Raw genomic sequence first — 20,939 nt, 5'->3', positions numbered from 1 at the left:
ACTTTATGGGCAACTAATATTCGATAAAGGAGGAAATACTATCCATTAGAAGAAAGACAGTCTCTTCAATAAATGGTGCTGGGAAAATTGGACATCCACATGCAGAAGAATGAAACTAGACCACTCTCTTTCACCATACACAAAGATAAACTCAAAATGGATGAAAGATCTAAATGTGAGACAAGATTCCATCAAAATCCTAGAGAAGATCAGAAGCAACACCCTTTTTGAACTCGGCCATAGTAACTTCTTGCTGATACATCCACGAAGGCAAAAGAAACAAAAGCAAAAATGAACTATTGGGACTTCATCAAGATAAGAAGCTTTTGCACAGCAAAGGATACAGTCAACAAAACTCAAAGACAACCTACAGAATGGGAGAAGATATTTGCAAATGACATATCAGATAAAGGACTAGTTTCCAAGATCTATAAAGAACTTATCAAACTCAACACCAAAGAAACAAACAATCCAATCATGAAATGGGCAAAAGACATGAACAGAAATCTCACAGAGGAAGACATAGACATGGCCAACATGCACATGAGAAAATGCTCTGCATCACTTGCCAGCAGGGAAATACAAATCAAAACCACAATGAGATACCACCTCACACCAGTGAGAATGGGCAAAATTAACAAGACAGGAAACAACCAATGTTGGAGAAGATGCGGAGAAAAGGGAATCCTCATACACTGTTGGGAATGTGAACTGGTGCAGCCACTCTGGAAAACTGTGTGGAGGTTCCTCAAACAGTTAAAAATATACCTGCCCTACGACCCAGCAATTGCACTGTTGGGGATTTTCCCCAAAGAGACAAATGCAATGAAACGCCGGGACACCTGCACCCCGATGTTTATAGCAGCAATGGCCACGATAGCCAAACTGTGGAAGGAGCCTCGGTGTCCAACGAAAGATGAATGGATAAAGAAGATGTGGTTTATGTATACAATGGAATATTACTCAGCTATTAGAAATGACAAATACCCCCCATTTGATTCAACGTGGATGGAACTGGAGGGTATTATGCTGAGTGAAGTAAGCCAGTCGGAGAAAGACAAACATTATATGTTCTCATTCATTTGGGGAATATAAATAATAGTGAAAGGGAATATAAGGGAAGGGGGAAGAAATGTGTGGGAAATATAAGAAAGGGAGACAGAACGTAAAGACTGTTAACTCTGGGAAACGAACTAAGGGTGGTAGAAAGGGAGGAGGGCGGGGGGTGGGAGTGAATGGGTGACGGGCACTGGGGGTTATTCTGTATGTTAGTAAATAGAACACCAATAATAAAAAATAAATTAAAAAAAAAAAGAAAAAAGAAAGAACCAGAGTCAACAGGTCGAAGTCAAGCGCAGGTGGCAACCAGGGTCAGCAGGTCCAAGTCAGGCCAAAGTGGGGTTCACAGTCATTAGGGCACGGTGAGTCCCAGAGGGAGACCAGAGTCACCTTGTCCAGGTGAGGTCCATTTGTGGAACACAGTCACGGGGCCCCAATTGTGCCCAATTGAGGACCATGGTCAACAGGGCCAGGTGAGGCCCAGGTGGGGACCTGGATCACCTGGTAAAGGGGAGGCCCATTAAAGAACCAGAGTCAACAGTTCGAGGTCAGGCACAGGTGGGAACCAGGGTCAGCAAGTCCAAGTCAGGCCAAAGTGGGGTTCACAGTCACTAGGGCACGGTGAGACCCAGAGGGTGACCAGAGTCACCTGGTCCAGTTGAGGTCCAGTTTTGGAACACAGTCAACGGGTCCAAATCTCCCAGTTGAGGACCAATGTCAAGACGCCAGGTGAGGCCCAGATGGGGACCGGAGTCCCCAAATCCAGGTGAAGACAAGGTGGGGACAGTCACCAGATCCAGGGTAGTCTCAGGTGCAGATCGCAATCACCAGGTCCAGGTGAGGTGCAGGTGGCAACCACACTCACCAGGTCCCGGTGAGGCCCTGGTGGGGACCAGAGTCACGAGGTACATGAGAAGCTAGAAACACTGCAGCCACCAGGTCCACATGATGTCCATGTGGGAACGAGAATCACCAGTTACAGGTGAGAACCAGCTGGGGATCCGACTCACCATGTCCAGGTGAGACCCAGGTGCGAACCAGTGTCACCATGTCCAGGTGTGTCCCAGGTGAAGACCAGAGTTAATAGGTCGGGCTGGGACACTGTTAGTGAACAGTGTAACCATATCCTGATGCTACCCAGGTGGGTACCAGAGACACCAGGGCTTGGTGAGGCCAAGGTGGGTCCAGGGACATGTGGTCCAGGTGAGGTCCCGGTGGGAACCACAGTCACCATGTCAGGTGAGGCCATGCTTAGGATCAGAGTCACTAGTTACAGGTGAGGCCCAGGTGGATCCAGAGTACCTGGTACAGAAGAGGCCAAAGTCAGGACCAGAGTTACCAGGATCAGGTCTGTCCCAGTGGGAATTAGAGTAACCACGTCCCAATGATGCACAGGAAGAAGCAGAGTCACCAGGTCCAGATGAAGTGAAGGTGGGGAGCATATTCACTAGGTCCAGGTGAGGCCCAATTGAGGACCAGAGTCACCAGTTCTAGTTGAGGCCTAGAGGGGTACCAGATTCACCTGGTCTAGGTGACATCCAGATGGGGACCAGTGTCACCATGTCAGGGTGATGCCCAGAGGGGATCCAGAGTCATCATGTCCAGGTGACGCTCATGTGTGGAACAGAGTATCCAGATCATAATGGTCCACAGGTGAGGACCAGAGTCACCAGATCTGGGTAAGGCCCAGTTAGGATCAGAGTCACCAGTTCCAGGTGAGGCCAAGAAGGAGTCCACAGCAATCAGGTCCAGGTTGGAAACAAAGTCACCAGGACTGGGTGAGGCCAAGATGGGGACCAGATTCACCAGATCCAGGTATTCCCAGGTGGTGATCAGAGTTACTTGTTCCGGATGAGGACCAGGTAAGGACCAGATTCACCAGGTCCAAGTGAGACACACGTGGGGACCTGTGTCTCCATGCATTGGTGAGGGCCAAGTGGCATCCCCACACACCAGGTCCAGGTGAGGCCAAACTGCAGGCCATGCAGAGAAACCATGTCCTGATGATGCCCAGGTAGGGACCAGAGTTACCAGGTCCAGGTGAGGCCAACCTGCAGGCTATGCAGTGGAACCATGTCCCGATGAGCCCAGGAAGGGACCAGAGTCACCAGGTCCAAATGAGGCCCAGATGGAGCATATTCACTAGATACAGGTGAGTCCCCTTTGAAGACCAGAGTCACCAGATCTGTTTGAGGCCTAGGGGGTACCAGAATCACCTGGTCCAGGTGACATGCAGATGGGGACCAGAGTCACCAGGTCAGGGTGAGGCCCAGAGAGGTGCCAGAGTCATCATGTTCAGGTGAGGCTCAGGTGTGGAACAGAGTCACCAGGTACCAATGATGCCCAGGTGAGGACAAGAGTCACCCGGACGCACAGATAGGATCAGACTCACCATTCCAGGTGAGGCCAAGAAAGGGCACAGCAATCAGATCCAGGTAGGGAACAAAGTCACCAGGACTGGGTGAGGCCCAGAAGGAGACCAGATTCACCAGGTCCAGGTGAGGCCCAGGTGGTGACAAGAGTCCCCGGGTCTAGGAGAGGACCGGGTAAGGACAAGATTCACAGGGACTTGAATCCCCACGTAGGGACTTGAGTCACCAGGTATGGGTGAGGCCCAGGTGGCAACCCCACTCACCAGGTCCTGGTGAGACCAACCTGCAGGCCAGAGTCATCAGATCCACGTGAGTCCCTGGTGGGGACCGGATTCACCAGGTAAAAGTGAGTCTACAAGAACGCCAGAGTCACCAGGTCCAGGCGTGGTTCATGTAGGAAGGAGACCACCAGGTCCAGGTGAGACCAAGGTGGGGACCACAGTCACCAGGTCCAGGTGTGACCCAGGTGGGGACCACAGTCACCAGGTTCAGTTTGAGGCCTAGGTGGGGGGATCAGAGTCATCAGGGCCAGTTGAGGCCAAAGTGTGGAGCAAAGTTATCATGTCCAGGTGAGGCCCAGTGGGAACAGAGTAACCATGTCCCATTGATGCCAGGTGGGAAAAGAGTCACAAGGTCCAGACGAGACCTAAGTGAGGAGTAGATTCACCAGGTCCAGTTGTGCCCAGTTGAGGACCAGTGTCCCAGCTCCGGGTGAGTCCCAGAGGGGGAAGAGAGTCACCCGATTCTGGTGATATCCAGATGGGGACCAGAGTCACCATGTCAGGCTGAGGCCCAGAGGGGATCCAGCGTCATCATGTCCAGGTGAGTCTCAGGTGTGGAACCGAGTATCCAGGTCATAATGATCCACAGGTGAGGACCAGAGTCACCAGATCTGGGTGAGGCCCAGTTAGGATCAGAGTCACCCGTTCCAGGTGAGGCCCAAAAGGAGTCCACAGCAATCAGGTCCAGGTGGGGAACAAAGTCACCAGGACTGGGTGAGGCCCAATGGGGACCAGATTCACCAGGTCCAGATGATTCCCATGTTGTGACCAGACTTACTAGTTCCGAGTGAGGACCAGGTAAGGACCAGATTCACCAGGTCAAAGGGAGGCCCACGTGGGGCCCTGTGTCACAAGGTATGGAGGAGGCCCAGGTGGCAACCCCACTCACCAGGTCCAGGTGAGGCCAACCTGCAGGCCATGCAGAGGAACCATGTCCCGGTGATGCTCAGGTAGGGACCAGATTTACCAGGTGCAGGTGAGGTCAATCTGCAGGCCATGCAGTGGAACCATGTCCCGATGATGCCCAGGTAGGGACCAGAGTAACCAGGTCCAAATAAGGCCCAGATGGAGCATATTCACTAGGTCCAGGTGAGGCCCAGTTGAGGACCAGTTTCAACATATCTGCTTGAGTCTTAGAAGGGTACCAGAATCACCTGGTCCAGGTGATATCCAGATGGGGACCAGAGTCACCAGGTCAGGGGGAGGCCCAGAGTGGTCCCAGAGTCATCATGTCCAGGTGAGGCTCAGGTGTGGTAGACAGTCAACAGGTACAAATGATGCCCAAGTGAGGACCAGAGTCACCAGATCTGGGTGAGGCGCAGAAAGGATCAGAGTCACCAGTTGCAGGTGAGGCCAAGAAAGTGTTCACAGCAATCAGGTGCAGGTGGGGAACAAAGTCACCAGACCTGGGTGAGACCCAGATGGGGACCAGATTCACCAGGTCCAGGTGAGGCCCAGGTGGGGATAGAGTCCCCGGGTCTGGGAAAGGACCAGGTAGCGACCAGATTCACCAGGTCCAAGAGGCTCACGTGGGGACCTGAGTCACCAGCTATGTGTGAGGCTTAGGTGGCAACCCCACTCACCAGGTCCAGGTGAGGCCAACTGGCGGGACAGAGTCACCAGATCCAGGTGAGGCCCTAGTGGGGACTGGAGTCACCAGGGATATGTGAGTATACAAGAACACCACAGTCACCAGATCCAGGTGTGGTTCATCTGGGAAAGAGAGTCACCAGGTCCAGGTGAGACCCAGGTGGAGACCACAGTCACCAGGTCCAGATTGAGGCCTAGGTGGGGGGACCAGTGTCATCAGGACCAGTTGAGGCCAAAGAGTGGAGCAAAGTTATCATGTCCAGGTGAGGCCCAGGTGGGGAACAGAATAACAATGTCCCATTGGTGCCAGGTGGGAAAAGAGTCACAAGGTCCAGACGATGCCTAAGTGAGGAGTAGATTCATCAGGTCCTATTGAGGCCCAGTTGAGGACCAGTGTCCCCATCTCCGGGTGAGTACCACAGGGGGACCAGAGTCACCCGGTTCTGGTGATATCCAGGTGGGGACCATAGTCATCACATCAGGGTGAGGCCCAGAGGGGGACGAGAATCACTAGGTACAGGTGAGGCCCCGATGTGGAATTGAGAAACCAAGTACCATGATACCCATATGAGGACCAGAGTCACCAGGTCCAGTTGAGGTCCCTGTGGGAACCAGTCACCTCATCCAGTAGAGGCCCGGGTGGGATCAAAGTCACCAGGTCCAGGTGAGGCCCAGGTATATAAGAGAGTATCGAGGTCCCAATGATGCCCATATAAGGACCATAATCAACAGGTGCAGGAGAGGCCCAAATATGGATCAGAGTCATTGTGTTCCAGGTGAAGCCAGATGGAGACCACAGGAACCAGGTCCAGGAGAGCCCCATATGGGAACCAGAGCCACCAGGTCCAGGTGAGATCCAGGTGGGACCACAGTCACAAAGTCCAGGTGAGGCGCATGTGGCAACAGGATTCACCAAGTCCAGGTGAGGCCCAGGTGGAGACCATTGACGAGATCCAGGTGAGACTAGCTAAGGACCAGATTCACCAGGCCCAAGTGAAGCCCAAGGGGTGACCAGAGTCACCAGGTAAGGGTGAGGCTCAGAGGGGAACCACAGTAACCAGTTTAGTTTGAGGCCCAGAATGGGACCAGAGGTCCCTGGTCAAAGGTAGGCCCAGGTGTGGAATAGAGTATCCAGGTCCCAATGATGCCTGGGTGAGGACCAGAGTCACTAGGGCCATGCAGGCGCAGATCAGGAACAGAACCTCTAGGTCCTGCTGAGGCATAGAATAAGACCACAGTCACCAGTATCAGGTGAGCCCCGTGTGGGAACCAGAGCCAGTCTATCCAGATTAGTCCCAGGTGAGGTGAGGCCCACGTGAGGACCAGATTCATCAGGTCGAATTGAGGCATAGCTGTGGACAAGAGTCACCTGGTCTGGGAGCGGCCTAGGTGGGGCAAGATTCAGCAGTTCTGAGTTAGCTCAAAGTGGGGAAGAAGGACTCCAGGAACAGGTGAGTCCAAACTGAGGACCAGAGACACCAGATCCAAGTGAGGTCCATGTTGGAAAGAGAGTCACCAGGACCAGGAGTGGTCCAGGGGGGACCAGAGTCACCAGATCCGGGTGAAGTCCAGGTTGGGACCAGAGTCACCAGTTCCAGGTGAAGTACAGGTGGGGACCAGAGTCACCAGATCCAGGTGAAGCCCAGGCGGGGACCAGAGTCACTAGGTCCAGATGAGGTCAATGTGGGGACCAGAGATATCAGGTACAAGTGAGGCCCCGGTGGGGAGCAGTGGCAACAGGTCCATGTGAGGCCTGCCTGGGGACCATGGTCAACAGGTCTACTTGAGGCCCAGGTGTGGAACACAGTAAGCAGGTCCAGGAGAGTCCCCGTTGTGACAAGTGTCACCACGTCCAAGTGAGACCCAGGTGGGGACCAGGATCACCAAGTCGAGGGGAGGCCTTTGTAAAACCAGAGTCTACAGTTTGAGGTAAGGCGCAGGTGGCAACCAGTATCAGCAGGTCCAAGTCAGGGCAAAGTGGAGTTCACAGTCACTAGGGCACGGTGAGACCCAGAGGGGGACCAGAGTCACCTGGTCCAGGTGAGGTCCAGTTTTGGAACACAGTCACCGGTTCCCAATTTTGCCAAGTTGAGGACCATAGTCAACAGGGCCAGGTGAAGCCCAGATGGAGACCGGAGTCCCCAAATCCAGGTGAAGCCCAGGTGGGGACCACAGTCACCAGATCCAGGATAGTCTCATGTGCAGACCAGATTCACCAGGTCCAGGTGACCTGCAGTTGCAGGTCCTGGTGAGGCCCTGGTGGGGACCAGAGTCACGAGGTACATGAGAAGCTACAAACAATGCAGCCACCAGTTCCACATGATGTACATATGGGAACGAGAACCACAAGTTACACGTGAGGACCTTGTGGGGATCCGACTCACCATGTCCAGGTGAGACCCAGGTGCGAACCAGTGTCACCATGTCCAGGTGTGGCCCAGGTGAAGACTAGAGTTAATAGGTCCAGCTGGGTCACTGTTAGTGAACAGTGTAACCATATCCTGATGCTACCCCGGTTGGTACCAGATACACCAGGTCCTGGTGAGACCCAGGTGGGACCAGAGACATGAGATCCAGGTGAGGTCCCATGGGAAACACAGTCACCAGGTCAGGTGAGGCCATGCTTAGGATCAGAGTCACCAGTTACAGGTGAGGCCCAGGAGGAGCCAGAGTCACCTGGTACAGAAGAGGCCAAAGTCAGGACCAAGTTTACCAGGATAAATTAGTCTCAGTGGGGAATAGAGTAACCATGTCCTGATGATGCCCAGGTAAAAAAAAGAGTCACCAGGTCCAGATGAGGTGCAGGTGGGGAGTATGTTCACTAGGTCCCAGTGAGGCCCAGATGAGGACTAGAGTCACCAGGTGAAGTTGAGGCCTAGAGGGGTACCAGATTCACCTGGTCTAGGTGACATCTAGATGGGGACAAGAGTCACCATGTCAGGGTGACACCCAGAGGGGATCCAGAGTCATCATGTCCAGGTGAGGCTCAGGTGTGTCACAGAGTATCCAGGTCATAATGGTCCACAGGTGAGTACCAGAGTCAGCAGATCTGGGTGAGGCCCAGTTAGGATCAGAGTCATCAGTTCCAATGATGCCAAGAAGGATTGCACAGCAATCAGGTCCAATTGGGGAACAAAGACACCAGGACTGGGTGAGGCCCTGATGGGGACCAGGTTCACCAGGTCCAGGTGATTCCCAGGGGGTGACCAGAGTTACCAGTTCCAGGTGAGGACCAGGTAAGGACCAGATTCACCAGGTCCAAGTGAAGCCCACGTGGGGACTTGTGTCTCCAGGTATGGTTGAGGCCCAGGTGGAAATCCCACTCACCAGGTCCAGGTGAGGACAACGTGCAGGCCATGCAGAGGAACCATGTCCCAATTATGCCCACGTAGGGACCAGACTTACCAGGTCCAGGTGAGGCCAATCTTTGGGACCTGCTGAGGATCCGTGTCCCGATGATGCCCATGTAGGGACCAGAGTTACCAGGTCCAGTTGAGGCCACGATATGGAACTGAGACACCAGGTCCCATGATGCCCATATGAGGACCTGAGTCACGAGGTCCAGGTGAGGTCCGTGTGGGAACCAGTCACCTCGTCCCGGTGAGGTCCAGGTGGGACCACAGTCACCAGGTCCAGGTGAGGACCAGGTATATAAGAGAGTATCCAGGCCCCAATGATGCCCAGGTAAGGACCAGAGTCAACAGGTCCAGGAGAGGCCCAAATATGGATCAGAGTCATTGTGTTCCAGGTGAGGCCAGATGGAGACCACAGGAACCAGGTCCAGGAGAGTCCCATATGGGAACCAGAGCAACCAGATCCAGGTGAAGTCCAGGTTGGACCACTGTCACAAGGTCCAGGTGAGGCACAGTTGGCAACAGGATTCACCAAGTCCAGGTGAGGCCCAGGTGGCGACCGGTCACCAAATCCAAGTGAGGACAAGCTAAGGACCAGATTCACCAGGCCGAAATGAAGCCCAAGGGGTGTCCAGAGTCAACAGGTAAGGGTGAGGCCCAGAGGGGGACCAGAGTAACCAGTTTAATTTGAGGCCCAGAATGCGACCAGAGGTCCCTGGTGAGAGTGAGGCCCAGGTGTGGAATAGAGTATCCAGGTCCCAATGATGCCTGGGTGAGGACCAGAGTCACTAGGTCATGCAGGCCCAGATGGGGAACAGAATCACTAGGTCCTGGTGAGGCATAGAATAAGACCACAGTCACCAGTATCAGGTGAGCCCCTTGTGGGAACCAGAGCCACTCTATCCAGCTGAGTCCCAGGTCCATGTGAGGCCCACGTGAGTACCAGATTCATCAGGTCGAATTGAGGCATAGCTGGGGACAAGAGTCACCAGGTATGGGTGCGGCCTAGGTGGGGCAAGATTCAGCAGTTCTGAGTTAGGTCAAAGTGATGACGAGAGACACCAGGTCCAGGTGAGGCCAAACTGAGGACCAGAGTCACCAGATCCAGGTGAGGTCCATGTTGGAAAGAGAGTCACCAGGTCCAGGAGAGGTCCAGGTGGGGACCAGAGTCAACGGATCCAGGTAAGTCCAGGTGGGGACCTGAGTCACCAGATCCAGGTGACGCCAAGGTGGAAACCAGAGTCTCTAGGACCAGATGAGGCCCAGGTGAGACAGGAGTTACCAGGTACACGTGAGACCCCGGTGGGGATCAGAGGCAACAGGTCCATGTGAGGCCGGCTTGGGGACCATGGTCAACAGGTCTACTTGAGACCCAGGTGTGGAACACAGTAAGCAGGTCCAGGTGAGTCCCCGGTGGTGACAAGAGTCATCACGTCCAGGTGAGGCCTAGGTGGGGACCAGGATCACCAGGTACAGGGGAGGCCCTTGAAAGAACCAGAGTCAACAGTTCGAGGTTAGACGCAGGTGGCAACCAGGGTCAGCAGGTCCAAGGCAGGCCAAAGTGGGGTTCACAGTCACTAGACACGGTGAGACCTAGAGGGGGACCAGAGTCACCTGGTCCAGGTGACGTCCAGTTTTGGAACACAGTTACCGGGTCCCAATTTTGCCCAGTTGAGGACCATGGTCAACAGGGCCAGGTGAGGCCCAGATGGGGACCGGAGTCCAAATATCCAGGTGAAGCCCAGGTGGGGACCACAGTCAGCAGATCCAGGGTAGTCTCAGGTGCAGACCAGAATCACCAGGTCCAAGTGAGGTGCAGGTGACAACCACATTTCCCAGGACCCAGTGAGGCCCTGGCCGGACCAGAGTCACAAGGTACATGAGAAGCTAGAAATACTGCAGCCACCAGGTCCACATGATGTCCATGTGGGCCGGAGAATCAGCAGTTACAGGTGAGGACCAGGTGGGGATCCGACTCACCATGTCAAGTTGAGACCCAGTGGGATCCAGTGTCACCATGTCCAGGTGTGGCCCAGGTGAAGACCAGAGTAAATAGGTCCGGCTGGGTCACTGTTAGTGAACAGTGTAACCATATCCTGATTCTACCCAGGAGGGTACCGGAGACACCAGGTCCTGGTGAGGCCCAGGTGGGACCAGAGACATGAGATCCAGGTAAGATCCCGATGGGAACCACAGTCACCAGGTCAGGTGAGGCCATGCTTAGGATCAGATTTACCAGTTACAGGTGAGGCCCAGGTGGAGCCAGAGTGACCTGGTACAGAAGAGGCCAAAGACAGGACCAGAGTTACTAGGATCAGGTCAGTCCCATTGGGGAATAGAGTAACCATGTCCCGATGATGCCCAGGTAGTACCCGAGTCACCACGTCCAGATGAGGCGCAGGTGAGGAGCATATTCACTAGGTCCAGGTGAGGCCCAGTTGAGGACCAGAGTCACCATGTCTTGTTGAGGCCGACAGGGGTCCCAGATTCACCTGGTCTAGGTGACATCCAGATGGGGACCAGAGTCACCATGTCAGAGTGAGGCCCAGAGGGGATCCAGAGTCATCATGACCAGGTGAGGCTCAGGTGTGGAACAGAGTATCCAGGTCATAGTGGTCCACAGGTGAAGACCAGAGTCACCAGATCTGGGTGAGTCCTAGTTAGGATCAGACCCACCAGTTCCAGGTGAGGCCCAAAAGGAGTCCACAGCAATCAGGTCCAGGTGGGGAGCAAAGTAACCAGGACTGGGTGAGGCCCAGATGGCGACCAGTTTCTCCACTTCCAGGGGATTCCCAGGTGGTGAACAGAATTACCAGATTCACCAGGTCCAAGAGGCCCAGGTGGGGACCTGAGTCACCAGGTATGGGTGAGGCCCAGGTGGCAACCCCACTCACCAGGTCCAGGTGAGGCCAAACTGAGGACCAGAGTCACCAGATGCAGGTCAGGTCCAGGTGGGGACCAGAGTCACCAGATCCAGGTGAAGCCCAGGTGGGTACCAGAGTCACTAGGTCCAGATGAGGCGAAGGTGAGGACCAGAGTTGCCAGGTATACGTGAAGCCCCGGTGGGGATCAGAGGCAACAGGTCCATGTGAGGCAGGCTTGGGGACCATGGTCAACAGTTCTACTTGAGGCCCAGGTGTGGAACACAGTAAGCAGATCCAGGTGAGTTCCCGGTGATGACAAGAGTCATCATGTCCAGGTGAGGCTCAGGTGTGGAACAGAGTCACCAGGTACCAATCATACCCAGGTGAGGACCAGAGTCACCAGGTCTGTGTGACGCGCAGATAGGATCAGAGTCACCAGTTTCAGGTGAGGCCAAGTGTCCACAGCAATCAGGTCCAGGTGGGGAACATAGTCACCAGGACTGGGTGAGGCCCAGATGGGGACCAGATTCACCAGGTCCAGGTGAGGCCCCGGTGGTGACCAGAGTTACCAGTTCCAGGTGAGGATCAGGTAAGGACCAGATTCACCAGGTCCAAGTAAGGCCCACATGGGGACCTGTGTCACCATGTATGGGTGAGGCCCAGGTGGCAAACACTCTCACCAGTTCAAGGTGAGGCAAACCTGCAGGCCATGCCGAGGACCGTGACCCGATAATGCCCAGGCAGGGACCAGAGTTACCAGGTTCATGTGAGGCAAACCTGCAGGCCATGCAGTGGAACCATGTCCCGATGATGCCCAGGTAGGGACCAGAGTCACCAGGTCCAAATGAGGCCCAGATGGAGCTTATTCACTAGGTCCATGTGAGGCCCAGTTGAGGACGAGAGGCACCAGAACTGCTTGAGGCCTAGAGGGGTACCAGAGTCACCTGGTCCATGTGACAACCAGATGGGGACCAGAGTCACCAGGTCAGGGTGAGGCCCAGCCAGGTTCCAGAGTCATCATGTCCAGGTGAGGCTCAGGTGTCGAACAGAGTAACCAGGTACCAATGATGCCCAGGTTAGGAGCATAGTCACCAGGTCTGGGTGACGCGCAGATATGATCAGAGTCACCAGATCCAGGTGAGGCCCTAGTGGGAACCGGAGTCACCAGGGAAATGTGAGTCTACAAGAACACCACAGTCACCAAGTCCAGGTGTGATTCATGTAGGAACGAGAGTCACCAGGTCCAGGGGAGACCCAGGTGGGGACCACAGTCACCAGGTCCTGATTGAGGCCTAGGTGGGGGGATGAGAGTCATCAGGACCAGTTGAGGCCAAGGAATGGAGCAAAGTTATCATGTCCAGTTGAGGCCCAGGTGGGGAACAGAGTAACAATGTCCCATTGATGCCAGGTGGGAAAAGAGTCACAAGGTCCAGACGAGGCCTAAGTGAAGAATAGATTCATCAGGTCCTGTTGAGGCCTAGTTGAGGACCAGTGTCCACAGCTCCGGGTGAGTCTCAGAGAGGGACTAGAGTCAGCCGGTTCTGGTGATATCCAGGTGGGGACCAGAGTCACCACGTCAGGGTGAGGCCCAGAGGGGGAGTTGAATCACTAGGTCCAGGTGAGGCCCCGATGTGGAACTGAGAAACCAGGTCCCATGATGCCCATATGAGGACCTGAGTCACCAGGACCAGGTGAGGTCCCTGTGGGAACCAGTCACCTCATCCAGCTGAGGCAAAGGTGGGACCTCAGTCACCAGGTCCAGGTGAGGCCCAGGTATATAAGAGAGTATCCAGGTCCCAATGATGCCCAGGTAAGGACCAGGGACAAGAGGTGCAGGAGAGGCACATATATGGATCAGAGACATTGTGTTCCAGGTGAGGGCAGATGGAGACAACAGGAACCAGGTCCAGGAGAGCCCCATATGGGAACCAGAGCCACCAGATCCAGGTGAGGTCCAGGTGGGACCACAGTCACAAGGTCCAAGTGAGGCGCAGGTGGCAACAGGATTCACCAAGTCCAGGAGAGGCCCAGGTTGCGACCAGTCACCAGATCTAGGTGCGGACCACCTAAGGACCAGATTCACCAGGCCCAAGTGAAGCCCAAGGGGTGACCAGAGTCACCAAGTATGGGTGAGGCCCAGAGGGGGAACCAGAGTAACCAGTTTAGTTTGAGGCCCAAAATGGGACCAGAGGACCCTGGTCAAAGTGAGCCCCAGGTGTGGAATAGAGTATCCAGGTCGCATTGATGCCTGGTTGAGGACCAGAGACACTAGGGCCATGCAGGCCCAGATGGGGAACAGAATCACTAGGTCCTTATGAGGCATAGAATAAGACCACAATCACCAGTATCTGGTGACCCCTTGTTGGAACCAGAGCCACTCTATCCAGCTGAGTCCCAGGTCCAGCTGAGTGCCAGGTCCATGTGAGGCCCACGTGAGGAACAGATTCATCAGGTCGAATTGAGGCATAGCTGTGGACAAGAGTCACCAGGTCTGGATTCGGCCTAGGTTGGGCAAGATTCAGCAGTTCTGAGTTAGGTCAAAGTGTGGAAGAAAGACACCAGGAACAGGTGAGTCCAAACTGAGGACCAGAGTCTCCAGATCCAGGTGAAGTCCATGTTGGGACCAGATCACCAGATCCAGATGAGGCCCAGGTGAGTACCAGAGTTACCAGGTACACGTGAGGCCTCGGTGGCGATCAGAGGCAACAGTTCCATATGAGGTCGGTGGGACCATGTTCAACAGGGCTACTTGAGGCCCAGGTATGGAACACAGTATGCAGGTCCAGGTCAGTCCCCAGTGGTGACAAGAGTCACCACGTCCAGGTGTGGCCCAGGTCGGGACCAGGATCACCAGGGACACGGGAGGCGCTTGAAAGAACCAGAGTCAATATTTCGAGGTCAGGTGCAGGTGGCAACCAGGGTCAGCAGGTCCAAATCAGGCCAAAGTGTGGTTCACAGTCACTAGGGCACGGGGAGACCCAGAGGGGGATTAGAGTCACCTGGTACAGGTGGGGTCCAGTTGTGGAACACAGTCATCGGGTCCCAATTTTGCCCAGTTGAGTGCCATGGTCAACAGGGCCAGGTGAGTACAGAGGGGACCGGAGTCCCCAAATCCAGGTGAAGCCCAGGTGGGGACCACAGTCACCAGATCCAGATTGAGGCCTAGGTGGGGGAACCAGTGTCATCAGGACCAGTTGAGAACAAAGTGCGGAGCAAAGTTATCATGTCCAGGTGAGGCCCAGGTGGGGAACAGAGTAACCATGTCCCATTGATGCCAGGTGGTAAAAGAGTCAGAAGGTTTAGACGTGGCCTAACTGAGGAGTAGATTCACCAGGTCCTGTTGAGGCCCAGATTAGGACCACTGTCCCCAGATCCGGGTGAGTCCCAGAGGGAGACCAGAATCACTGGTTCTGGTGATATCCAGGTGGTGACAAGAGTCACCACGTCAGGGTGAGGCCCAGAGCGGAATGAGAATCACTAGGTCCAGGTGAGGCCCAGTTGAGGACATTGGTCACCAGGTCTAGTTGAGGCCTAGAGGGGTACCAGATTCACTAGGTCTAGGTGACATCCAGATGGGGACCAGAGTCACCATGTCAGGGTGAGGCACAGAGGGGATCCAGAGTCATCATGTCCAGGTGAGGCTCAGGTGTGGAACAGAGTATCCAGATCATAATGGTCCTCAGGTGAGGACCAGAGTCGCCAGAGCTGGGTGAGGCCCAGTTAGGAACAGAGTCACAAGTTCCAGGTGAGGCCAAGAAGGATTCCACAGCAATCAGGTCCTGGCGGGCAACAAATTAACCAGGACTTGGTGAGGCCCAGATGGGGACCAGATTCACCAGGTCCAGGTGAGGCCCAGGTGGTGAACAGAGTCCACGGTTCTGGGAGAGGACCAGCTAAGGACCAGATTCACCAGGTCCAAGAGGCTCACGTGGGGACCTCAGTCACCATGTATGAGTGAGGCCCAGGTGGGAACCCCACTCACCAGGTCCAGGTGAGGCCAACCTGCAGGTCAGAGTCACCAGATCCAGGTGAGGCCCTAGTGGGGACCGCAGTCACCAGGTAAATGTGAGTCTACAAGAACACCACATCCCCAGGTCCAGGTGGGGTTCATGTGGCAAGGAGAGTCAACAGGGCGAGGTGAAACCCAGGTGGGTACCACAGTCACCAGGTCCAGATTGAGGCTTAGGTGGGGGGACGAGGGTCATCAGGACCAGTTGAGGACAAAGTGTGGAGCAAAGTTATCATGTCCATGTGAAGTCAAGGTGGGGACCAGAGTAACCTTGTCCCATTGATGCCAGGTGGGAAAACAGTCACAAGGTCCATACGAGGCGTAAGTGAAGAGTAGATTCACCACGTCCTGTTGAGGCACAGTTGAGGACCAGTGTCACCAGCTTCGCGTGAGTCCCAGAGGGGGACCAGAGTCACCCGGTTCTGGTGATATCCAGGTGGGGACCAGAGGCATCACGTCAGCGTGAGGCCCAGAGGGGGAAGAGAATCACTCGGTCCACGTGAGGCCCCGATGTGGAACTGAGAAACCAGGTCCCATGATGCCCATATGACGACCTGAGTCACCAGGTCCAGGTGATGTCCCCGTGGGAACCAGTCACCTCGTCCAGGTGAGGCCCAGGTGGGACCAGAGTCACCAGGTCCAGGTGAGGCCCAGGTATATAAGAGAGCATCGAGGTCCCAATGATGCCCAGGTAAGGACCAGAGTCAACAGGTCCAGGAGAGGTCCAAATACGGATCAGAGTCATTGTGTACCAGGTGAGGCCAGATGGAGACCACAGGAACCAGGTCCCGGAGAGCCCCATATGGGAACCAGAGCCACGAGATCCAGGTGAGGTCCAGGTGGAACCACAGTCACAAGGTCCAGGTGAGGCACAGGTGGCAACAGGATTCACCAAGTCCAGGTGAGGCCCAGGTGGCGACCAGTCACCACATCCAGGCGCGGACAAGCTAAGGACCAGATTCACCAGGCCGAAGTGAAGCCCAAAGGGTGAACAGAGTCACCAGGTAAGGGTGAGCCCCAGAGGGGGAACCAGAGTAACCAATTTAGTTTGAGGCCCAGAATGGGACCAGAGGTCCCTGGTCAAAGTGAGGCCCAGGTGTGGAATAGAGTATCCAGGGTGAGGATCATTGGGTCCATCACCCAATGATGCCTGGGTGAGGACCAGAGTCACTGGGGTCATGCAGGCCCAGATGGGGAACACAATCACTAGGTCCTGGTGAGGCATACAATAAGACCACAGTCAGCAGTATCAGCCAAGCCCCTTGCGGGAACCAGAGCCACTCTATCCAGCTGTGTCCCCGGTCCAGATGAGGCTCCCGTGAGGACCAGATTCATTAGGTCCAATTGAGGCATAGCTGGGGACAAAAGTCACCAGGTCTGGGTGCAGCCTAAGTTGGCCTAGATTCAGCAGTTCTGGGTTAGGTCAAAGTGGGGACGAGAGACGCCAGTTCCAGGTGAGGCCAAACTGAGGACCAGAGTCACCAGATCCATGAGGTCCATGTTTGAAAGAAAGTCACCAGGTCCGGGAGAGGTGCAGGTGGGGACCAGAGTCACCAGTTCCAGGTGAGGCCAAGAAGGAGTCCACAGAAATCAGGTCCAGGTGGGGAACAAAGTCACCAGGACTGGGTGAGGCCTAGATGGGGACCAGATACACAAGGTCCAGGTGATATCCAGGTGGTGACCAGACTTACCAGTTCCGGGTGAGGACCAGGTAAGGACAAGATTCACCAGGTCCAAGTGAGGCCCACGTGGGGAACTGTGTCACCAGGCATAGGTGAGGCCCAGGTGGCAACCCCACTGACCAGGTCCAGGTGAGGCCAACCTGCAGGCCATGCAGAGGAACCATGTCCCGATGATGAACATTTAGGGACCAGACTTACCAGGTCCAAGTGAGGCCAACCTGCAGGCCATGCAGTGGAACCATGTCCCGATGATGCCCAGGTAGGGACCAGAGTCACCAGGTCCAAAAGAGGCCCAGATGGTGCATATTCACTAGGTCCAAGTGAGGCCCAGTTGAGGACCAGAGTCACCAGATCTGGTTGAGGCCTAGAAGGGTACCAGAATCACCTGGTCCAGGTGACATCCAGATGGGGACCAGAGTCACCAGGTCAGGGTGAGGCCCAGCCAGGTTCCAGAGTCATCATGTCCAGGTGAGGCTCAGGTGTGGAACAGAGTCTCCAGGTCACAATGATGCCCAGGTGAGGAACAGAGTCACCAGGTCTGGGTGAAGCGCAGATAGGATCAGAGTCACAGATCTTGTTGAGGCCTAGAGGGGTACCAGATTCACCAGGTCCAGGTGAGGCACAGGTGGTGACCAGAGCCCCCATTCTGGGAAAGGACCAGGTAAGGACCAGATTCACCAGGTCCAAGAGGTCCACTTGGGGACCTGAGTCACCAGGTCCAGGTGTGACCCAGGTGGGGACCACAGTCACCAGGTTCAGTTTGAGGCCTAGGTGCGGGGATCAGAGTCATCAAGACCAGATGAGGCCAAAGTGTGGAGCAAAGTTATCATGTCCAGGTGAGGCCCAGAGGGAACAGAGTAACCATGTCCCATTGATGCCAGGTGGGAAAAGAGTCACAAGGTCCAGACGAGACCTAAGTGAGGAGTAGATTCACTAGGTCCAGGTGTGCCCAGTTGAGGACCAGTGTCCCAGCTCCGGGTGAGTCCCAGAGGGGGAACAGAGTCACCCGATTCTGGTGATATCCAGATGGGGACCAGAGTCACCATGTCAGGCTGTGGCCCAGAGGGGATCCAGCTTCATCATGTCCAGGTGAGTCTCAGGTGTGGAACAGTGTTTCCAGGTCATAATGGTCCACAGGTGATGACCAGAGTCACCAGATCTGGGTGAGGCCCAGTTAGGATCAGAGTCACCCGTTCCAGGTGAGGCCCAAAAGGAGTCCACAGCAATCAGGTACAGGTGGGCAACAAAGTCACCAGGAATGGGAGAGGCCCAATGGGGACCAGATTCACCAGGTCCAGATGATTCCCATGTTGTGACCAGACATACTAGTTCCGAGTGAGGACCAGGTAAGGACCAGATTCACCAGGTCAAAGGGAGGCCCACGTGGGGCCCTGTGTCACAAGGTATGGGGGAGGCCCAGGTGGCAACCCCACTCACCAGGTCCAGGTGTGGCCAACCTGCAGGCCATGCAGAGGAACCATGTCCCGGTGATGTTCAGGTAGGGACCAGATTTACCAGGTCCAGTTGAGGCCAATCTGCAGGCCATGCAGTGGAACCATGTCCCGATGATGCCCAGGTAGGGACCAGAGTCACCAGGTCCAAATAGGCCCAGATGGAGCATATTCACTAGGTCCAGGCGAGGCCCAGTTGAGGACCAGTTTCACCATATCTACTTGAGTCTTAGAAGGGTACCAGAATCACCTGGTCCAGGTGATATCCAGATGGGGACCAGAGTCACCAGGTCAGGGGGAGGCCCAGAGTGGTTCCAGAGTCATTGGGTCCAGGTGAGGCTCAGGTGTGGAAGAGAGTCACCAGGTACCAATGATGCCCAAGTGAGGACCAGAGTCAGCAGATCTGGGTGAGGCCCAGTTAGGATCAGAGTCACCAGTTCCAGGTGAGGCCAAGAAAGAGTCCACAGCAATCAGGTCCAGGTGGGGAACAAAGTCATCAGACCTGGTTGAGACCCAGATGGGGACCAGAATCACCAGGTCCAGGTGAGGTCCAGTTATGGAACACAGTCACCGGGTCCCAATTTTGTCCAGTTGAAGACCATGGAAAACAGGGCCAGGTGAAGCCCGGATTGGGACCGGAGTCCCCAAATCCAGGTGAAGCCCAGGTGGGGACCACAGTCACAAGATCCAGGGTAGTCTCAGGTGCAGACCAGAATCACCAGGTCCTGATGAGGTGCAGGTGGCAACCACACTCACCAGGTCCCGGTGAGGCTCTGGTGCGGACCAGATTCTCGAGGTACATGAGAAGCTAGAAACACTGCAGCCACCAGGTCCACATGATGTCCATGTGGGAACGAGAATCACCAGTTACAGGTGAGGCCCAGTTGTGGATCCGACTCACCATGTCCAGGTGAGACCCAGGTGGGAACCAGTGTCACCATGTCCAGGAGTGGCCCAGGTGAAGACCAGAGTTGATAAGTCCGGCTGGGTCACTGTTAGTGTACAGTGTAATCATATCCTGATGCTACCCAGGTGGGTACCAGAGACACCAGGTCCTGGTGAGGCCCAGGTGGGACTGGAGACATGAAGTCCAGGTGAGGTCCCGATGGGAACCACAGTCACCAGGTCAGGTGAGGCCATGCTTAGGATCAGAGTCACCAGTTACAGGTGTGGCCCAGGTGGAGCCAGAGTCACTTGGTACAGAAGAGGCTAAAGTCCGGACCAGAGTTACCAGGATCAGGTCAGTCCGAGTGGGGAATAGAGTAACCATGTCCCGATGATACCCAGGTAGAAGCAGAATCACCAGGTCCAGATGGGGCGCAGTTGGAGAGCATGATCACTAGGTCCCAGTGAGGCCCAGTTGAGGACCAGAGTCACCATGTCTTGTTGAGGCCGACAGGGGTACCAGAAACACCTGGTTCAGGTGACATCCAGATGGGGACCAGAGTCACCATATCAGGGTGAGGCCCAGAAAGGTTGCAGATTCATCATGTCCAGGTGAGGCTCAGGTGTGGAACAGAGTCACCAGGTACCAATGATGCCCAGGTGAGGACCAGAGTCACCAGGTCTGGGTGAGCCGAAGATAGGATCAGAGTCACTAGTTCCAGGTGAGGCCAAGAAAGAGTCCACAGCAATCAGGTCCAGGTGGGGAACAAGTCCCGAGGACTGGGTGAGGCCCAGATGGGGACCAGATTCACCAGGTCCAAGTGATTCCCAGGTGGTGAACAGAGTTACGAGTTCCGGGTGAGGACCAGGTAAGGACCAGATTCACCAGGTCCAAGTGAGGCCCACGTGGGGACCTGATCACCAGGCATGTGTGAGGCCCAAGTGACAACCCCTCTCACCATGTCCAGGTGAGACCCAGGTGGGAACCAGTGTCACCATGTCCAGGAGTGTCCCAGGTGATAGGTCCGGCTGGGTTACTTTTAGTGTACAGTGTAACTATATCCTGATGCTACCCAGGTGAGTACCAGAGACACCAAGTCCTGGTGAGGCCCAAGTGGGACCAGAGACATGAAGTCCAGGTGAGGTCCCGATGGGAACCACAGTCACCAGGTCAGGTGAGGCCATGCTTAGGATCAGAGTCACCAGTTACAGGTGTGGCCCAGGTGGAGCCAGAGTCACTTGGTACAGAAGAGGACAAAGTCCGGACCAGAGTTACCAGGATCAGGTCAGTCTGAGTGGGGAATAGAGTAACCATGTCCCGATGATGCCCAGGTAGAACCAGAATCACCAAGTCCAGATGGGGCTCAGGTGGGGAGCATGATAACTAGGTCCC

The sequence above is a fragment of the Canis aureus genome, chromosome 33 (genome assembly GCF_053574225.1).
Source record: "Canis aureus isolate CA01 chromosome 33, VMU_Caureus_v.1.0, whole genome shotgun sequence".
Taxonomy (NCBI): domain Eukaryota; kingdom Metazoa; phylum Chordata; class Mammalia; order Carnivora; family Canidae; genus Canis; species Canis aureus.
Note: the sequence above shows the minus strand (reverse complement) of the source record.